Below are 15501 nucleotides of genomic sequence, written 5' to 3'. Positions count from 1 at the left end.
GTATAGGCTATGCAAGAGGAGGCAACAACCTGGATGGATTGAAAGCTGATTGATGCAGGGATAAGAGTCTACAAAATGGTAATGATACAAGATACATACAACTGTTGAATGTATTGTGGAGAGATCTGGACAGATTTCAGCTTTGCCTAGTCGCTCTGGCCATTATCCAACGATGCAAGTTCCGGTCCACTCAATAGTCTGCTCTTATATATCATCATCATCATCATCCGATTGCTGAATTTCAAATTGCCAAGCATATCAAGCGTCAACATAAGTGTCGCCCAGAAGCTGCATCAAGCTCGCTACTTCTTGTAAAAAGAAGAAAGCTCGGCAACCCATACAACTTCGATGCTGTAGTTTCCATTGCAAGTGCTAGATGCAATTTCGACTTAGTAGTTACCTGCTCCACGACGGAAAGGCTGCCTACTGCAAAACTAGTTTTTTTTTTTTGAAGGGTTGCATTGTAAGAAAATAGAGGTGCGCAACCAAGCACGTCATCAGAACAGGAAATAACGTGGCAAATGCGTTGCCGAGTGGGGGCTGCCACGTGGCAGGGCTGAGCGCGGAGAGTCAAGAGACCGACACGTGGATGCCACGTCAGTCGTCTTCTTTCCCTGGAACTTTTCTTGCTATGGAGATTAGGGCTCTAATAAGCTTTTCTTGACAGGCCCATGGAGAACTACACTCTTCCAACAGGCCTTTTTTACGGCAGCTCTTCCCATCCTTTTCATTCCTTTCTCGTCTCATCAGCTCCGAGCCTTGGCGCTATGGCCCTGTGCAGGGCTGTGCAGATCCCGGACCCCGCTTATTAGAACTCTTCTTTTTTACATTTTCATTCGTAAAAAGCTTCGAAGTCATGACACACGCCTGGACGTCATGGCGATGGCGATGAACAGTATCGGCTATGGCAAGCACGCTCCCCCTGAGTATGTAGGGCCGCTGCAGCGATTGGAAAGGGCAGGGCATTGGGAAAGCTTTTAGCACGAGGAGAGGGGACGAAAACGAAAGCGAAAGGTGAAAAGAATGGCGGAGGCCCGAGATAGAAGAGACAGAGAGAGAGAGAGAGAGAGAGAGAGAGAGAGAGAAGAGACAAGTGATAAAGGAGAACTGCAGGCAAACCCGCGGCCCGAGCAATTGTGGTATCGTGGAGGAGGATGCGATTGCAGAACGAAAAGATGGGAGCTGCTGCTGCAAGCGAGGCAAACGGCAAAAGGCTGCAACAGATGAAGCAGCAGCAGGACTCGGGTCTAATGATTACGAGGCAAATGCGCACGGCACCGAGTTTGCTGCAGAACGTGCGCAGATCACCTCCACTGATGAGTCCAAACAAACAAAGAAGTAAGCTCGAGTCCGGACTCTCAGGAGAAGCAATACGCGGCTGCTGCTGCTGCTGCAGCCTGCAACAGCATTCAAGGGCTTTGGCTATGGCGTCTTCTGATCGTCAGGCGACGAGAATATGATCGACAAGAACTCTCCTGTACCAAAGCACTCTCACAGAACCTAACGCAAGGTAAAAGCATCGCACAGATCTTTGTTCTGACTCTCGCAATGTGCTCTCCAAAGTCAATCACGTTACCTACGTCCATCGCCATAGCTTGAACCAGCTCTCAGGCTGCTTGCTCGTTTCCTCTCCAGCGTCATCGACATCTCCGCTTTCGAACATCTGATTCTCTGCTTTCTAGTAATCCTAGCTTTCAGTGCACGCTGCTGCTGCACACACACACACACACGCCCCTTCGAAACCACACTCTCACATAGAGAGAAATAGAAGGCTATAAAAAGTTGGACGTTTCTATGGAAATTCAGGCTTTGGCATTGATCACTGGCACTGCTGCAAAGCAATGTGCTTGAGTCCTCGACCTTGACTATGGCGAGAGACAAAAACACACTGGAGCTGGGATTCTGGAACAGTACGACGCTTGATCCGTTCCGTGCCTTAAACAGCGTTCTAGAGGAGCTCGGACTCCGGAGCTTCCAAGTTCCCACTCTGCCTCGCATGCGCGCCATTGGAAAGCGGGAAAGATTCAACGCTTGCTGACAAGTTCCATGTTTTTCTGGCAAAATGCGTTTCTGCCTTGGGATGAGTACCCGACTTCTTCTTGAGGGCGACGTAAGTAGAGTCTGGACTTCTTTTACTATCCCGATTGTCGATCTCTGATGCTCTGCTGGGAGAACTTCCGTCTTAGTCACGAGTCACGAATTTACTACCACGCCGTTGCGAGCTGGTGGCTTCTCAACTGGCTTTGCCGAGGCGGACGTCCATCCTTGCCCTGTCGGTCGCGTTTTCTGAATCTCCTACCTCAAGAGCACCTGTTTTAAACGGAGCTGAAGCTGCAGTGACGGGTCAGTCTACCATCTCAAATTTGTCATGATCAATAAGAGGAATCTCGATCGCACTGTTCTTGTATCTTACGTGGATGCTTAGTTGTGAGAAACGTGTCTACGTCGATTTATGCAAGTATCAGTCGATCAAATCTCTCTGAGAAGCGGCACGCCGCATGCTTAGCGAAAGGGGAACTATGGGGATGAAAAAGAGACAGAGGAAGCGCAAAAGCAGCGATGGGTATAAAAAAGGAAACGGGGAGACAGAGAGAGAGAGAGGGAGGGATGAAGCAAGGTGAGACAACTTAAAAGTCTATCCCGTTCATTTTTCGAACGTCTTTCCCTCAGCCACTTCTAAATTGCCAAGCAGGCTCGGAAATACAGGCTTTTCTTGCTTGTGATCGATTTGTTCTTGTTCTTGCTTTCGTGTCTCATTTCCTTCGATGTTTGAATGGTGGCGCGTTCTGACCGGAAATCACTGCAGAGCGTTCAGAAACATCATAAAATTACAATTTATGCCTCGATAGGTGATTTCTCATTGCTGTCGACTCGTCCGAGGTTCAGATGTAGCCTATTGAAAAATCTTATCGCATCCTACCTTGCAATCAATATCTTTTGCATGTAGACTCCAATAAACTCTACTCCTGCACGTAAACTCTAGTAACGCCACTTGTTCAGGAGGGTCGGAGGTAACCTGTCGTCTTGTCTGCTGTGAATTCGTACGTTGTATTATTCCTGCACGTAAAACTTCAGTAATGCAGTATTCCGCGTGTTGTCGGTTTGTTGGCTTGCCCCTCTTCAAAGTCTACGTGGTTCTTGTTAAATTTGGTCAGCGCGATCCCACATTCTATATGTATAGACGTCGACACGACGGTGAGTGCGTGCGAGGAAATCAAATTCATAAGAACGGAAACGCCAAGTTTCGGTGTGTGTGATTCGGACACCGTCGTAACTCTACGGGCCTGGAATGTTTTAGTTCACCAGGTTTAGACTTAGATTTACTTAAATGATGGTCCTTCTATCATTCTGTTGTTGTTGCATAGAACCTGTTGGAATTGATGAGGGTTCTAAAGACGCTAAGCCTCCTTATTTGCGATTGAATTTGGAGGCTCATAAAAAGTAGAAAGAAATGGGGATTCTTTGGATTTTTCATTTTGCTAATTCGAGCATGCTTAAGACTTTGATAGTTATCGGCTATTTCTTTGAAGAACCAATGGGAAGTGAGATTTCATTGATGATTGTGTTATGCTTTAACATTTGTAAAAGCTATGTTTGTATTAAATATGTGTAAGAGGTGGGAAGAGAAGACGAGTTGTCTTAACGCAGAGCACAAAGTTTTGCTTACCTTACATTTACACTTGCAAACCCCACGCAGGAAAGTGGCGCAACCTTTTATGATTATAGGTCAATTGAGACAGTAACCACTGCCTTTAGGCCAATGGAATGTACGCTTAACAATATCTTAATCGTTGCTAATCTTGAACGTGCATGCTCAAACCGTGGAAACTTCCAAACATGGCCTCCTAGCTAGCCCTGTACGCAATCAGCGTCTTTCAAATATGCCAGGTTTTCCTACCATTCCCATGTGCCCTGTAACTGAAGCTGAGTCCGAGGTATGTGATCCTCGCTCATGCCAGAGAAGGTAAAACGAAGACTTATTCGAATCTGCATGACGTTGAAGCACTCAACTAATTATATGCAGCACCTCAAGGACATGAGAAACATGTTGCATTTGCCATCATGTTAGCTGCGACTTGCAGTGATGGATCTATAAACATGAAGATTTAATTACTGGATACGATACTAGCACTTTATATGGACCTACGGACTTACTTCATGTAATGGGTGACCTTTTCTTAATATCAACCTTGTGCACTATTGATTTTTGATAGTAAAGGATACTTTCTTGGCTATCTATCTTCAAGTAAGCATTTTAAAGATGTGCCTTTTTGTACGGTTGATTTTGATTGATAGAGAGGGTACTATATATATATATCAGATCCATTGGAGAAGCCTTTATGTATGTCAGTTGGACAATACTCAAAGTGGCTCTCTCCTGGTTCTTCATTCGCACCATATCAGATCCATTGGAGAAGCCTTTATGTATGTCAGTTGGACAATACTCAAAGTGGCTCTCTCCTGGTTCTTCATTCGCACCAAATTTAATTTCATTACATGGGGTCGGTGGATACACTTTCTTTGCCAGGTCTAACTAATTTCATATTACAAACAAACATTGTTCCCAGCTATGGCTATATCTTCTTACGAGGGATTTGGTGATATTGTTTATGGGTTTTCAAGAGGATTGTCAATTTTGATGTTATGTAAATAATTTAAGCTTTATATCAAATTTCAGGTGATTATATGAATTGTCGACAGCAATTGTGGTAGTGAGACTTGATTAAAGCGGATCATCACTAAGAGCTGCTCAAATGTTGAAAGTGAACCTTTCAACTTGCTGCAGTATTAGCGCCTCCCAGTCAATGTTTGCAGTTGGAGCATCATGAAGATTCATGTCTATACCTCAGTTTTTTTGAGAGGGCTCTGTCCACTCTAAGTGCATTAGTTTCATCATGAATTCCGGTAAATATCTGAGACAAATTTTCCTGGATTGCAAATTCGTCTATTTTTCATAACTAGGTGATAGTCATCCAATGTTTCAATACCTTCTTGAAAGTGGTTGTACTGGTACAGTTTTGCTAGTTTCTGTGTCTCATAACAAATATAGTTAATCCCAGGAAACCCTGAGCCTCCTATTCTATGAAGCCATGTATTTGGACGTAGTGCTTGGCAGGGGGGTATACGAGAATGAGAATGAAAGAGAGAGAGAGAGAGAGAGAGGTGTGAAATGACTACATGAATGTGAATCTATGGGACACCAAGAATGTATGAATGTGGATCTATGAGACAGCAAGAATGTTAAGTCTGAGTTACAACTGGAGCACTAAGATTAACTGCTCTTGATTGCATCAAAGTCACAGCATGAGGCCAGACAGAAGCTCTAGGCTGATCTGACCAGGGTATGTGCCATTACGAAGACCACCTTTAGATAGTCTATTATCTTGTATGATCCAAGTTTGCTGGGTGGCTGGGTGAAGTGGTTGAGCAGGTCCCTCCCTCTCTGATGTGTTGAAAGGCTTGGCATTGAAGAACTGTGTGAGCTTCATTCTGTACTTCACCTGTTGGACATAATTTACAAACCTTTCTTCTCTAGGGAGCTTCTGCCACCTACTTGATTCTACTTCAAGGTCTTTGTGAGCTGGTCCTTATCTTGCATGTGAGGCATTGTTTGAATCCTGGCATTTCTCTCTTTGAAGTAGCCTTGTACCCATATATCATGGGGTTGATCTTTTTTTTTTTGTACAAAGCAACCTTAGATCTGTGGGCCCATGCCATAGCTCATCTAACATTTTTAGGTGTTATTTCATGCGCTTGATCTTTTTCTTGTAGAGAGCCATCCTCTCTCTTGGCTCATGCCCTCCTCGCTCATGCCATAGCTAATCTGACATTTTCTTCATCGCAAGGTCTTGGTTGGTGTCTGTCACAGACAGGAAGAACCATCCCCCAAAGTCCCATCCAATCGACCCCTGCATTGTACATCCCTTGTGTTTGTGGTTGCTTCCATTGCTTTACATGGGAGCCTATGTGACCTCATTTCAGCAAACCTTGCAAAGGTAGCATGCTTGAACCCTAGCTCTTCCATAAGAAACATTTTGTGCAATGCCTGCACTCCCTTCAGTATTCCCTGGTTAGTCCTGGACATCCATAGAGAAAGGCTCAATGTCCCCATATCAAAGGATAAATCTGCAGTATTTACTTTTCAGTATTTGAAAGAGTTGTGTAGATATGAAAAACTTCACTTTTCTGTAAAGTTGGTTTTTTATTAGAATCTGATTCACACAATTGTGGGACCAAGTGCGGGTGCCATGTCAACTCAATTATTGCATTTTACGAAAGCAAGAGGCACAAACAATCATAATTAGCCATCACTCACTTGGCAACCCAACCTCAACCCAACATTCATTAGGAAAAAAGGGAGCTCATTTTGGGGCCTTTTAGAAGAGAGAGAAAATAGGCTCTCAACCAATCAGGAGTGGGCCAACGTAACGTTGAAAATTCAACAAAAGAAGATGAAAATAAGAAAAAGAAATAGTACTATATGTTCGTAGAAGCATGTCACATTAATGAGATGATCTAATTTGAATCTTTTAAAAATTTATTTTCTGTGCAGAATTTGGTGATTCTGACACCGCAGACGCGTCCGGAACGGCCCAAAACCCCAAAAACGGCACTGGAAACGCTGGAATCGGACATCCGGAGGCCCGGAAACGGCCAAAAAAGGCCGAAAAGTGGGATTTGCAGCAAAACGCGATCTGGCACCTTTTGAGATTATCATGAGGGTTGGTCCTTTTAAGATTGTCTATGTGCTATTCTATGTTGAAGATTCTTCTCGTGTAGTATTTCACAATACACCAGTCACACCCTACCTTGCCTATGTGTGCTTTGTGGATGTATCTTCACCCGATTTTTAGTTCAAGCTTTCTCTTTCTATTGTTTGTCCATAGATAACCCTCGTCTTTCAAAAGGTGCCAGATCGCGTTTTGCTGCAAATCCCACTTTTCGGCCCTTTTTGGCCGTTTCCGGGCCTCCGGATGTCCGATTCCAGCGTTTCCAGTGCCGTTTTTGGGGTTTTGGGCTGTTCCGGACGCGTCTGCGGTGTCAGAATCACCAAATTCTGCACAGAAAAGTGTTGCTCTTATATGAACATTGAATGTAAAGCATGTGAAAGAATATATTTATTTCTTTTCACACTGACATTTCTCACGCAAGTATCCATATTTTCTTGCTTTTGTAGAGAGAGAAAAGAGAAAATAGTGAATTTCTTACAGGGCCCCAAAATGAGCTCCCTTTTTTCCTAATGACAATAGCCCTCCTATTCATTGGGATGGTGAATTATAGGAGAATTATAGTGGCAGGTGAGATGTTAATTGTACAAGGATGATTTAAAGATCTCTTGTGAGTGAGTAGAAAAGACCATGTACAAGGCATGACTTGAAGACATATCTACAAGGAATTACTTGAAGACCCTAATTAGAAGCAGCATGTACAAGGGATTGCACATGACCTATGGTACAAGGAGAACTTCACATGAGTGAGTAGGTGACTTTTCTAGTTGAGCAAGCAACCATGTTGCTGCCAGGACAGTTATATATAATGACCAGATTGTTGACATCCAAGGTGATCTGACCTTGAGAGAACTACACAGTAGAGCTTGCACATGGGGGTGCACATTGAGAAGGACAAGGTTGCTAACATCCGAGTCAATCTGAATCGGAGGTCCATTGTAGTACAAGTGAGATGCTTTGACTCACCTTTGTTGCGAATTTCATTACATTCCTATGGCCTTCGGCTTCTATCTCGGCCTACACTGTTAAGAATGGTGTAAATTGCATTATAGACTAAGGTCTAGAGAGGACCATAATGTTGGTGTAAGCAAACTCTAGGTTGGTCAATATTAGAGCGTGGTTGAAAGGAGGGACTGGATCAGCCACTTGTCACTTGCATGGCTGGCTGCATGGAGTACCTTGAGAGAGAGATTAAGGGCCGTAGTCTCTCCTGTAATCACGGGTTGCTGGTGGCGCAGTTGTCTCTGGAGTTGGTGCACTTGATTATGCCTTGGAAGCTGATCGTGATGAGCGTGGCGACAGTCTCCCATATAGTTCATGGCTCGGTGCCTCTGTCAGTCAGTTGTTGTAGCTAAGTGTGTGTGAGTTGTAACTCCAACAAGCTCGGTTGAGCTGAGGAGATGAATAAAGCTGTCGCCTATGAATAAACGAGTCTGTTTTTCATATCTTTCACTATTATTTCATGCACTAGTTGCTCAGCTCTTGGAATAGATAGCGATCTCCCTTTTTCTTGCTGCATGCAATAGTTTTATACGAGCTGAGATCCATCAGTGGTATCAGAACCAGAGAAGATGGAGAATAAATCTGAACATGCTGTGAAGCTGGTTACTTACAATGGCACTAACTTCCCAATTTGGCAGCTCACACTTCGATTGTATTTGATGGAGAAGGGCTTTTGGTCGATAGTCTCAGGTACTGAGAAGAAACTGACCGGGAAAAAGGCACATGACTCCCGCGAATTGGTGGATCGATGGGAAGAAAGGAATGAGAAGGCTCTAGGAATTCTCGGGCGAGCACTTGGTGGAAGGTATAGCCACCATCTTGATCTCTCCAAGACGACATGCGAGAACTGGACTGCAGTAGAAACTTTGTTTGGATCGAGGCTTCGAAACTCAAAGGTATTACTGAAGCAACAATTTTTTGGTTTGAAGATGATGGAAAATCAGACGCTTGGAGAGCATCTAAATCGAATGCACGCTATCCTTAGGCAGCTTACTGATCTTGGTGTTCGTATGGAAGATGATGATTCTAAGGCTGTACTTCTTTCCAGTCTTATACCAGCTTATGATGATCTTGTCAAGATCCTAAGAGTTAACAATGATGCAAGTTTCTCAGAAATGATTTCGATGCTATTGGATGAAGAAAGGCGCAAGGTACTGACCATCGATCAGGAACAAGCATTCGTAAGCAAGTTATCTAAAGCAAAGAACAAGGACGGGCAGAAATGTGGATATTGTGGCAATCTTGGACATAGAGAAGAATATTGCTTCAAAAAGCGAGATGATATTGCTCAGAAGAACAAAGGAGAAAGTGCACATGTAGCAGAGGAGGTCGCGGGACTGTGTGTTGCAAGTTCAAGTGACGGAGATGAATGGGCATTCTGAATTCCGTGTTCATACGTAGTCGACAGCGTAGATTAGATTCTTGATTTGCATAATAATAATACCTAAGTTTGTCTTGTCCAAAGGCATGATGATCAGAGTTCTCTCTTGCTTTGAGAAGATGTTTACTTTCCGTTCACTTGCTGTGTGGATGATTAAAAAAAACTTCTTGCTATCCCTGACTTGCTGTGTCGGGAAGCATTCTCTAATGTACATTGCCCTCCCTTTTGCTTGAGGGGGGTGTTGGTGTAAGCAAACTCTAGGTTGGTCAATATTAGAGCATGGTTGAAAGGAGGGACTGGATCAGCCACTTGTCACTTGCATGGCTGGCTGCATGGAGTACCTTGAGAGAGAGATTAAGGGCCGTAGTCTCTCCTGTAATCACGGGTTGCTGGTGGCGTAGTTGTCTCTGGAGTTGGTGCACTTGATTATGCCTTGGAAGCCGATCGTGATGAGCGTGGCGACAGTCTCCCATATAGTTCATGGCTCGGTGCCTCTGTCAATCAGTCGTTGTAGCTAAGTGTGTGTGAGTTGTAACTCCAACAAGCTCGGTTGAGCTGAGGAGATGAATAAAGCTGTCGCCTATGAATAAACGAGACTGTTTTTCATATCTTTCACTATTATTTCATGCACTATTTCATGCACTAGTTGCTCAGCTCTTGGAATAGATAGCGATCTCCCTTTTTCTTACTGCATGCAATAGTTTTATATGAGCTGAGATCCATCACATAAAAGGTCTTCATTTTTCAATAGAGTTACATTGTAGATGTCTATGGTGTACTCTCTCACATACTCTCTTCTTGTCCTCTCCACTTACATATGGTATCTTAACCTTCCAATGAGGCCCATACTCTTGTTGAATGATGGATCATGGAAGTTGATTATGGAAGGTGTTGAGTTTGTTTATGTGTTGCCGTCCAAATTATATATGAGTCTTCCTTGCACCTTTTATGGATGTGTTGCCTTCCAAATTATCCTCTGTATATTCACCTTCCAAATTATATATGAGGCATTGTGTATTCACCCCCTCTCTCCATCTCTCTTGTGGAGTACTCTAACCCCCACATGCCTCCCCAAGTTGGATGGAGATGAGTTGTGTTCAGATACTCCACTACCCATTCTTCATATTTTGTTGAGCATGCAACTTGCTTTTTTTCGCTCCCAAGTAGTAGAGGGTGTTGTATGATCATTTTGGTTCTGAGAGGCTCCTAATTGAAGCTATGAAAGAGAAGTTTTTCTCATTTTTATCTTGTAATATCTCATTGTGAGCTTCGTAAATGATTTGTAATCATTTTGGGAGAGAAAGGATGTTGAATCAGTTGTTTTGACTTGGACTTCGTGAATGATACCGCTCCGTTCATGGAGGGTTCATGTGGGAGTCTGTAGAGAGTTTGACGTATTTTGGAGGTGTATTATTTTACAATGTAGGCTAAGTATGCTAGCTGGTTTCTACATAGTCTCCCGAGGAGCTCTCCAGGTGTGGGGTATTCACCTTAGCTTTCAATAGCTGGTGAGATACCTATGATGTCTAGTGGGACTTGACATTTCAACTAAATAGCATATTTACCCCGTGTCAGAAAGTGTTTGACTCAAGATCCTCTAGTGGAGCTCAACTACATTCTCCTTTGTAGGGAGCTTTGTTAACCCTCATTTTCAGGGTTCTAGCGTAGGCTCCGAGCCTTGGAACCACTTGCTTATGAGAGGGAATACTAAGGAACACACTCCGCATAGAAATATAGTGGCAGCAATCTCACCAGTGGATCTTCACAGAGTCCCCTCTCACAGGGAAGGGGTTGCCATTGTTGAGAAGCTTGATGAGATTGTGGCAACATCTTTCAGGCAACTTGATTTGGGTGAACCCCTAGTGTAGAGATGAGTTTGAGGGATAGCCCTTGGTTTGGTACCTAGATGTCCATGATCAAGAGGGTCGTATGCTAGGCTGACACACACACATTGGTTGGGCATAGTTGGACAATGGTCTGGCTTTTCCTTATGGAGCCTAGAGTCTACTCCCCCAACAGCCCAAGGAGAGGTTGAGAGCACTTGCGCACTTGAGAGGAGTTAATAGCATGATTTTGGAGATCGAGAAGGCCATACCAAAGGCATGGTGGGAACATCTAGGAAGGAATCCAAAGGGCCATAGACCCTCCACTCTAGTTTGGTCAGTTCTCTAGGATAAGAGTTCCTATTGGAGTTTTCTTCCTATAATAGGATCACGCTGTGCCTTACCCAGGTTTAGAGTTGGTCACTCTAGATGAAGTCAAACCCAAAGCGATGTGGGTTATGGGACTCAATGGATTGGTAGAGGATTAGAGTGATTGGCCATTTAGCACAGAAAGAAACTTACACATCCCATGTTTCTATTTCTACATATAAGCTTGGAATCCAAAAGTAGGGGGTAAGGCAATGACTGTATTAGGTGGGTTGCACTGTATAGTGGGGGGGAACGAGCAAAGCTACAAAGTAAACACGATATGTCAACTGGCGTTTGACCTGTATTTACAAGATAGGAACAGAACAAGAAGGGAGAAGACAACGTTTTTTTTGGGTGGTTGGCGCTGTACAGACGGTTCTAAGCAGCAAAGCGGCAAAGGAGAAAATATATGCTTGGGGCGAATGCGGTGACAAAGCTAGCGCTGTTGACATTGAACTCCCCGAAAGGCCGCTTCTCGTACAACATGTTCCTCGTTGCTACAATGCTGCATGAGTGGTACTCAATGAATGGACAATGCAAGCATAGCACCTTGTCAACATGTGAACCGCGTATCTGAATGGCAACGTAACTCTAGCCATCTAGGATACGGTATTTAGAGTAGGTAGCAGACGTGCCTTTTTAATCCTATACCACTTACATTGGTAAACAACCCCAACTGGATGTGTCAACTTGGACCCCTTAACAAGAGCAGCACTAGCTTCATCTGCAGGAGGTATCATAGGGACTAGCTTGGAAGATCTCTTATTTTTTTGGGTTAGCAGTGTATGAAGGTTTACCCATAGGGCAATGGTTGGTGCATATGAGGCATCACTTGGCCAGGGTGCAATGGATCGAGCGGAAGTTCACTTGGGGCATGGCAGCTTGGGCGATGGCATGCTTTCCCCATCGACATGGTCTCTCCGACCTACAAGATAGATGGGCCAAGTGTCACACACCTGGACATTCAAGACCTAGAGACCTGAGTTCTCTCCAAAGGACAGAATCAAGAGAGTAATTCATACAAGCCACAGTGGGCTGAATGAAGCAAAGGGCTCACTAAATCCCATGCTCGTATGCATGTGTATGTGCATGCATGCGTGCGTGCGTGTGTGTATGCGTGCGCGCGCGCGCGCGTGTGTGTGTGTGTGTGAGAGAGAGAGAGAGAGAGAGAGAGAGAGAGAGAGAGAGAAAGAGAGAGAGAGAATATGATTGATATGGTTGTATTAAAGTTCACTTGATACCCTTTAGGATCTATGGGATTGGTAACCTCTATTAACTAATAATGGCTCTTTTACATCAAATTTTTTCTAATAAAACTTGCTATTTTGTAAGTATTTTCTTAGCTAACTGCTGTGCTAGCCCGATGACTTTTTTGTAGTGTCCCAAAACCCATAGCTTCATTTATTTCCCCTCCTCCCTGTGTCATCCAGTGGTCTGTGTAGCCTCCATTGTTTTGCATGTAATCCCGACTGCATCCATCTTCCCAAGCTTGTTGAGGTAGACCATGTCTTGGCATAATGCTTCCCTTTCAAGAGGTATCATAGTCTCAGCCAGCAGGATGGGATAGGATGTCAGTACCTTGGCCTTCTATGAGAAATCATTTATGTAATGTTTTGATTCTTCTCCAATAAACTCTAGAGAGCCCAGATGCCCAAGCTGGGGGCATCCATAGAGGATCACTATTTGCACAAGCATGGGTTACAAGAACTTTCTCATTTCCCAGTTCCATGGTGTGCCTTCCTGCACTTATTTTGGAAGCTGTATAGTGCTGTCAAACCTCCCATTATTCTCTTCTCCACACAAGGATTCGATTTGTAGTTGTCTTTATATTCCAACCCTAGGTATTTGTATGAACCTCCCATTATTCTCCTTTCCACGTAAGCATTCCATTTGGAGTTGCCTTTATATTCCAAGCCTAGATATTTTTATGAAGTCATTGTGTCCAAAGATGAATGTGAAGTCCATTTGTTTATTCAAGTTCCGATTACCATTACTTTGGTCTTGGTGATGTGGATCTGCATGCTTGAGTGTCTTCACAATTTGCCTAGTGAATCCAAGAGTGCTTGCATGTTCCTCATCCTTTGCAAAGAAGACTACGTCATCTATTTAAATGAGCAGCAGTAGGACATACCTGCAATTTGAACTCCCTCTTTGCTGTTTACTCTCATCCTCTTCTAGTTCATCTATGAAAAGACCGAAGAGAGCTGTTGAGAGGGGGCAACCTTGCTTGACCCCCATGTCGCTACTTATGATGATCTTATTTCTAGAGCATGACCACCTACTAGTGGCTGCATCAGTTCAGCCAGCACCCTCTTGTATAGTCGGAGCGTGGCTTCTCTAAGTGCTTGGGGGACTTGGATCTTTTCTAATATCTCCCATAGCTGTTTGTGTGGAACTGTGTCGAAAGCTTTTTCGAAGTCTACAAAGTTGCAGTAGACAGCGCCCCCCCGCCCCTTTTTTTTTTCCAACCTTCATTTCCTCTCTTATAGATACTAAATGATCCATTGTTGAGTGCTTGGGGCAGAAACCTGCTTGGGATGATGCCCTAATTCCTTGTGCCTCCATCTATCTGCTGATTTTTTGCTCAATGATGATACCATATAGTTTGACCAGTAGGCTGCTTACCATGATTCTTATATAGTTTTTTGCCACCTTGCTGTCCCCTCCTTTGTGTATTGGTATAATCCTATTGAGCTGCCATTCTGAGGGAAATCCCACCTCTAAGGCTTTTGGAAAAACTTTGTGTGGTCTTTTTAAGCTTCTTGATATTTTCGAGCTGTTTGTTCTTGAGAAATCTTCTCTTTTTGCTCCTTACCACCTGTTTGTATGCTCTAGCTTTAAACTCTTTCCTGGTTGTGTCTACTATTTTCCAAGCCTTATTTGCTGTTCTGTATTCCTGGCTGTACCAGTTGTTGCAGGGCATGCCTTTTCTCTTCCCTGTACTTTTTATGGGTTGTTTTCTGCAGTATTTCTGTCATGCATTTACTCATTGCTTGGCATGCAGAATGCGTCTGACAATGTGATATTGTTGTTTAATTCCCTCTTATAGATGTGCACCTTTTTATAATTCATTCTCAGCCTGGGAGGTGCTGTAAGTTTCTGTTTTTCTGCGGCAAACCTTGTTTTTTTGAGTCTTAGTGATATTGCTTTGTGGGCTGACTCAAGGGTCTGTTTATCAATCTTGAGGTATTCGATTGTATCCCTTGTAGCTGGTATTATGATCACATAGTCGATCATGGTTGACCCTTGGGGTGTTTTGCATGCATAGTCTTCTATGTCAGAGAGAGAGAGAGAGAGAGAGAGAGAGAGAGAGAGCCTTACCCCTTTTTGCATTCAATTGTAGAAAAGAGTCTGTTCACCATTGAGGTTTGAGGCGGGAATCTTGATGATGCTGCAACAGCATTCAATGGCATTAATTGAGTAAAGAAGTTGATTTTGAGAGTTTTTCGACATGGATCTCTAAGAGGGTCTCAGGTTTGTCTAGTCTTAAACTTGATTCAAACAAGCAATGATGAATATTTCATGACACATTGATCTTTATTTTGTTGATCAACTTTTTGTTTTTCCTTCAATCGAACGAGTTGAGCTTTGAGTATGGTGAAATAATTAATTCTACGGATATCATAGGTGACTTAAGATCATGCACAAGTAAAACTCCTAGTTGGTTTGTAGGGCCATAAGCGGTCATAAGGATGGGATACATCAAACTTCTCAAAATAAATGATCCAAGCTACGAAATTTGAATTATGCTCATAGTTAATGCATGATCCATTGCATCATAACCAAACATTGATGCTTACTAATAGCACCTTTATTTATATACAAATTTTTTTTGTGTGGCAATTCTACAGTTGTTAAGGGAAGGCGAGATGCTGGCATTGAAAAATCGACATATGACGAAGAAAAAAGTGTGGTGAGAAAAATGTCACTGTATGTTTCAATGGAATAGTTATGTACTCTTCCTTATTTAGGGTGGACCTTTATGGCATCACCATGACGTCATTTTTAATTTGTGATAATCAAGCTGAGGTATAATATGTGCTTTATGTAGTGGTGTGACTTTCTCAGGCCACATCGGCAAGTTAAAGTTAGGATTTGGCTTTAGCCCTAATATTATGTAGGTTGTACTTTGCACTGTTGGTCTCATTGAAAATGTGCCTAGTGGAACTCCTCTCCCACTTTCTCCACTTCTATGCAT

The 15501-nt window shown here is 43.4% G+C and overlaps 1 long non-coding RNA gene across 2 annotated transcripts; it reads left to right on the top strand.

Moving 5' to 3' along the window:
* The first annotated feature begins 994 nt into the window (after positions 1-994).
* On the top strand, positions 995-14803 carry LOC147884881 (uncharacterized). 2 transcript variants are annotated; one of them, XR_015543583.1, is made up of 3 exons: positions 995-1510; positions 4679-4905; positions 14647-14803. It is a non-coding gene; the product is annotated as an uncharacterized LOC147884881 (long non-coding RNA). The 2 variants fall into 2 exon arrangements; XR_015543584.1 differs by lacking the exon at positions 995-1510 and adding an exon at positions 1961-2343.
* Positions 14804-15501: the final 698 nt, after the last annotated feature.

Source organism: Dipteris shenzhenensis, chromosome 26 (genome assembly GCF_047967505.1).
Source record: "Dipteris shenzhenensis isolate YYH24624 ecotype China chromosome 26, Dip_SZ_1.0, whole genome shotgun sequence".
In the NCBI taxonomy this organism is placed as follows: Eukaryota; Viridiplantae; Streptophyta; class Polypodiopsida; order Gleicheniales; family Dipteridaceae; genus Dipteris; species Dipteris shenzhenensis.
Note: the sequence above shows the minus strand (reverse complement) of the source record. Positions and strands in the feature narration are given on the sequence as shown.